Below are 6,152 nucleotides of genomic sequence, written 5' to 3'. Positions count from 1 at the left end.
ATCTTGTAGGTGAAAGGGCATCCCCTCATCTACCATCTACCCATGTGTTTGCCATGCATAGCATCCTTGTGTGCTGTGGAGACGGAGTCCTGGAGGTTGAACGATGCTGTGCTTGAGTACGCCTTGCGGCTAGCAACATGCCTTCTTAGTCCCTTAATCCAGCAAGACAGGTGGTTTGATCTTCGCTTCGTCAGATCAATCAGCTGGTCTCCTTTGGGAGACCCAGAATGTTGCAATCCTGAAAGGGAGGAAGCTGAACAGAACCAAAGCAGCCCCACCCTCACCCCAGGATAAGACTCCCCTCCCCACCCCAACCCTGGCCACGCCCTCACAGGCAGAGCCAGAACAGGCTGAATCTGTGCAGCTAGTGCCAGAGAAAGCTGACCTTACTCAGGTAAACTCAGCAAAGAGAAAAGATACGTAGACAAAGCCTGAAGTGAGAAAAGCCACTCACAAAAGTCAGAGCAACCAAAGGCCCTCCACCTCCCAGTGGACTCTCGGTTAGCCTGACAACAGATGAAGATTCCTCAATCAGCGAGGACTTCACAATGGAGTTGTTAGACTCCAACACAAATGACTCTGAAGCCGAATATAAAGACGTCTCTTATGTAACTATCACCAAGTAACATTATGACACAGAATCTAAGCATACTACAGTGGAATATCTATGGCTTCAATACAAAAAATGCCATTCTCCATGCAATAGTGCGACCAAGGAACATTGACTTTGTCATGCTCCAGGAGACATTAATAGAAGGGATTGTTCACTTCTCAGGCTATCATTTCTTCATGCTGCCAAGCATAGCTGGCAAAAGAAGCGTGATCACCCTGGTCAGAGGAACAATCCCTTGCTCCGCAATAGCTGATGCACCACACTGGAGAGGATGTTGAATCTCTTGCCATTGAGATTCACCTGGCTGGGGGCCCCCTCAAGCTGTACAATGTGTACAGCAGGTTAGGCTGTAGGAGCTTAGACATCAGCCAGGTCTGTGCTACTGTAGCACAAGACCGAGTGATCATAGGGGGAGACTTCAATGCACACCACCCCATCCTGGCTCTCTGCAGGGCACTGGATGCAGCAGGCCACCACATAGCCAACGTGCTTGAGACTTTCCTGAAGATCACTTTTCTCAACAGCCAAGAGCCAATGCATATCAAAGTAGGGCCCTAGACCTTACCCTGGCCACTGCAGCTCTTGTGGAGAAAATTAGATGGTGTGTCAATGAGACTGTCACAAGTGACCATTATGGTACTGTTGCTACCCTCATGGATGCTGGCCCAGCCCAAATGCCACAAGCAAATCCAAGATGGAAAACAGAATGCTTTGGCCTACTGTCTTAGAAGCAATGAACCCCCACAGAGCGAAAACGTGGAAGTGCTTGAATCCAGACTTATCAGTGCCATAAATCAATCAGCCTCACAAACTATACCTAAAACTCAGCCATGGACCAGGAGTTATAAAGACGCCTGGTACTTTAATGACGAGATTAATGAATTCAACCACATAGTGACCATGTGTTGAAAATATTTCCCAAAGCAAAGAACACCTGACAACCTAGCTCTTCTAAGGGAAGCAGTCAGGGATGCCAAGGAAACTGCCATATGAGTCAGGCAGGAAAAGTGGCTAGAATGGTGTGAGTCCTTTGACTACTGAACCACCCTTACAGAGCTGTGGCAACGGATCAGGCGAGCTACTAGCCGATCAGCCCCGAGGTGCACACACCACGACCCTCAAGCAGAAGCAAACAGATTGGTGCAGGAATTCTCAGCGAGATCAAGCAGCAACAGTCTGCCAGCTGAATTGAGGGCAAGCCAAAAATCCCTACAACCAGGCAGACTTGCTCATATTAGAGAGAGGGCAGCCAAACCCAATTACTCATATGTTATCTTCCCTCTGAGGGAACTAAGACAAACCTACAAAAACAGTTCTTGCACAGCCCCAGGTTCTGATGGGATCTCGTACCCCATCATTTCCCACCTAGTACTGGCGGGTGAGCTTGCATTCCTGCAACTCATCAACAATTCCTGGGAAACTTCCACTTTACCCCAGTGCTGGAAGAGGGCCATCATAGTATCCATCCCAAAACCAAAGGAGCCAGGGAAGTACTGCCCCATCTCTCTCCTCAGCTGTCTGGCCAAGACAGCTGAGAGAAAGGTACTAAACCGACTCCAATGGAAAATGAGACCCCCACATGAACACATCCATGGGTTCACAAGGGGCATGAGCACAGTACACAGCCTAGCCACGTTCTTAAGCACAATCAGCACTGTCACTTCTGTGGTAGTATTCCTAGACCTGGAGAAGGCTTTTGAATTAGCAAGCTCTCTTGCTATTCAGGAGAGCCTAATCCAGAAGGGTACCAGAGGAAAGCTCCAGGCTTGGATAGGTGATTATTTCAGAAACTCAGAAACAGAACAGCCAAAGTCAGATTCCAAGGTCACCTATCACAGAACATGCCACTAGAAAATGGAACACCTCAGGGTGGGTACTCAGTCCAGTCCTTTTCAACACCCTAAAGTCCTGCATCCTCAACATACAGATCCCAGTGGGATGCAAGATCATCTCCTCTGCAGACTGGAGCTCACTGCCTAAGTAAAGCCCAGTGTTGTCTGGACCTTGTATATGAGGAGTGCTGTAGGAGAGGACTAAAGATCTCTGCAGCCAAATCCAAAGCCATGGCTCTGAGACTAAATGTTCAAGGCACAAGTCTGATAATACAGGGAATTGACTTAGAATGGGTCCAGGTCTTCCAATACCTTTGGGTAATGATTAACCGGTCCCTCTCCTTTAAAAAAAACTCATAGGCATCAGAGGGAATGAGATTGCTGACAGACTAGCTAACATTGGCAGGGGTATGCCCTCAAATCCCATGATCATAAAACCGAAATCTTAAGGCAGAAGTGAATGTCAGAGCTCGTGTCTTCCTCCTGCAGCTTCACAGAGAGAAAATGTTATCCTCCCCCTCGGCCAGACGGTACTCAGACGCCACAGGATATGAGCCATTGGCATTCTTTGAAGCAATCAATAGAGGTACTGAAGTCATTCTTCACAGAATCAGACTAGGTTACCATTACGCATGGCAGATCATACAGACAATTGACCATGAAGACAGTTGTTGCATGTACTGTGGCGAGCCGAAAAAGCTGACACAGGCTGGGCCATATGTATGAAGGCCTGGGTGGAGCCAGAACTTCGCAAATCTCAAATGAATGAACTGAGATCAGCATTCCCTGATCCTCCAGCAGAACATGACAACAGCAGCAGTAACACAAGGACTCCCCAGTCCTTAGCCACCTGGGGAGCCTGCTGGCTCCCCTGTTGATCTCCGAATTCACCTCCAGCACCCAGCCATACCTGTGGGAACTTACACCCACAACACTCCCCAAAGAGGTAAGACACCAGTCCAAAATAGTAGATGCCCAACCATCATCTATACTGGTGACCAATGGAGTGATACATCATAGTATTTTGCTCGCTCGCTTTGCTCACTCTCTGGAGGAGGAGTACCTGTAGCAGCACAACCCCGCATCCTGAAGTTCAGCATAGTTTCTCAGGTTGAGGCACATCAGATCCACAGTCACGTCTGCACTCATTGGACAGCGGCCTCCCCTCGTTCCCTGCACGCTTACTATTCTTTACTTTACGTATTTTTCGGCATTAAGATAACTCACTGCGCATCTGGTGACCTGGACCCCATCTTCGAGCTTGTGCTTGGACGTGGGCAGACCTTTACCTCCCGCAGGGGAGGGTGTGTCTGGGGGGCCTTAGCGTGCCTGCCTTATGGTGCCTGTGAGTTGCCTTCTTTGGTAGGGACTGGTATGGCAGAACATCTTATGACTGCCACTCTAGAAAATTTCCTATAGGAAACGAATAGGCAGGTAGGAGCCCTCCTTTTTGACACTTTCAGCCACCTTACCTCATGCTGTTTAATTAGCACCTGTTAGGCAACACCTGACCCATCATCTTCATCCAGCTATGGCGTGACCATGGGCCATGTCATAAAATTGGCATATGCTGGAGAGCCCATCTCTTGTGAGGTGGCTCTCCAATGCTTTCAAGGTGACAGTAGCCAAACCCAAACAACTGACCCTATTCCTCTCAACCGAAGGTCAAAGGAAATTGAAAGATCAAGGCTTTACTCCTGTCCCCTCTCCGGAAACAAAGGCAAAATGCACGGTCGTGGCTAAAAAGATCGACAGGACGATCCTCCCACGATCGTGTGAATGAATCAGCCAAGAAATATCCGCCAAGAACAGTGTCACTGTCCTTGACATTTACAAGCCTCCTGAGTCACGAATCATTAAGATTCGTGTCTCTGCCCCAGAGGAAGTCCAGAAACTTCTTACATGTGGGATCATGATACATCGGTCCCATCCTATGATATAGAACCAGAGTGCTTTATCCGCATCGAACAATGCCTTAACTGTTACAGATATAAACACAATAAACACACATGTACACATACACAGAGATGCTCTCTCTGCGGTGGTGAAGGTCACTTCTTCGCCATATGCAAGGAGAGCATCAAATGCTGCAACTGTGAGGGGTCGCACATTGCAATTAGCAGATCCTGCCCCAAACGAAAGGAAATACTCAAAGCAAAACGAACCCAGCTTAGGGAAAACAACAACAACCGCCACAACGACCTGCATCTACCTCCAGAACAAGTCTGCCTCCACCTTCTCATTTCAACAACACATTCACACTAACACAAACCCAAAAATACAAGCCATCTTACATGTAGCTCTCATTGCTGCTAAATACAACTCAAAAAAAAAAAATGCAAACAGCTTCCCCAGCATTGTTGTCCCAGAGGACATCTTTCAAGATGACAATCTATACATCCCTGAATACGCCACAGTACCACAAACCACAGCAACTGAGGTGATAAACACTAACCCAGAGCCTCATTGCTCCACACAAAGACACCTCGTTTCGCAACCAGCACCACAACGAAATCCAAAAGAAACTGCACAAACACTTAACACTACAAAAAACTCGGAACACAAACGCAAACAGATCTCACCACCAAACAAGTACGCCATAAAAGACAAAAAGGATCCCCCAGTCCCATAGCCTCGTCGTTATCATATGGGTAACACCATCCTTGACGACGAGAGTAGCGGCTCCGAGATCGACGACGAAGTTATTCCCGAAGCCGAGGAAGAGCTCTCTCTCCCCTTGGAGGGAGCCGTTGCCGTGCTCCTTTGTAGGGGGCGCTTTGGATAGCACGGAAGTATTGGGAATTGGTTTGCCGATTTCCAGGCTTCTGCCCTCTCTTCCTGACCTCGAGGAACTGTCGATCGAGGCTCGATCACGGAACCGCTAGCGGGATCAGGTAACGGCACACAAGTAAACCCAGGTAAAAACGATCGTTTTTTTTCGATCCATAATATTTTTTACGAATTTCTAGAACAAGAACGCCCTGATGTGGTCCTACTGAATTCTATACCCCTCACCAAATCGGCACTATGGTTACACATCCAGGCAATCAGGGGACGGATATCAAATGGGGTCCTGTATCCTCATAAAATCCACCATCACTCACGAGTTCCTCACCCCCTCATTCAACCACCCTGACTTCATGGCAGTCAGGTTATTCAGCCCACAGGGCCCCATTATCCTATATAAAACCAAACACTGATTTGCCTCTTGCTGACTTCAACAAATTATTCAGTTATACAAACCTCCCAGTCTTCTTTGCCGGAGATATCAACATTACCCACACGACACTACACCACAGCACTACCAATGCACATGGTAGGCAACTCCTTTCTATTTTTGAAACCAAAAGAGTCCACTACATAGGACCCGACTTCTTCACCTCATACACACCCAGAGCCGCCCTGATCTCTTGCCTACCACACACACCTACAACCCAGTCCGAATGTTGGTTCAGACCACATACCCATCATAATTCAAATTTCCACATCACCAATACTAAACAAAAGAAAGACTAACCGGTATAAACAAGCAGACTGGGAGTCGTTTAAATAAAAAATAAATGATCAAAACTTAGAATTTAATTTTGACGGGCTTGATTCCCAAACAATTGATGGGCATTGGAATTACATCTTCGCCTGCATCGCTTCAACTATGCTGAGCACCATCCAGGTCTCAGCATAAAACTCGTATATCATTTCAGCCATCT

Source organism: Penaeus monodon, chromosome 41, assembly GCF_015228065.2.
Source record: "Penaeus monodon isolate SGIC_2016 chromosome 41, NSTDA_Pmon_1, whole genome shotgun sequence".
NCBI lineage: Eukaryota > Metazoa > Arthropoda > Malacostraca > Decapoda > Penaeidae > Penaeus > Penaeus monodon.
The sequence above is the reverse complement of the archived record's forward strand: the minus strand, read 5'-3'. Positions refer to the sequence as shown.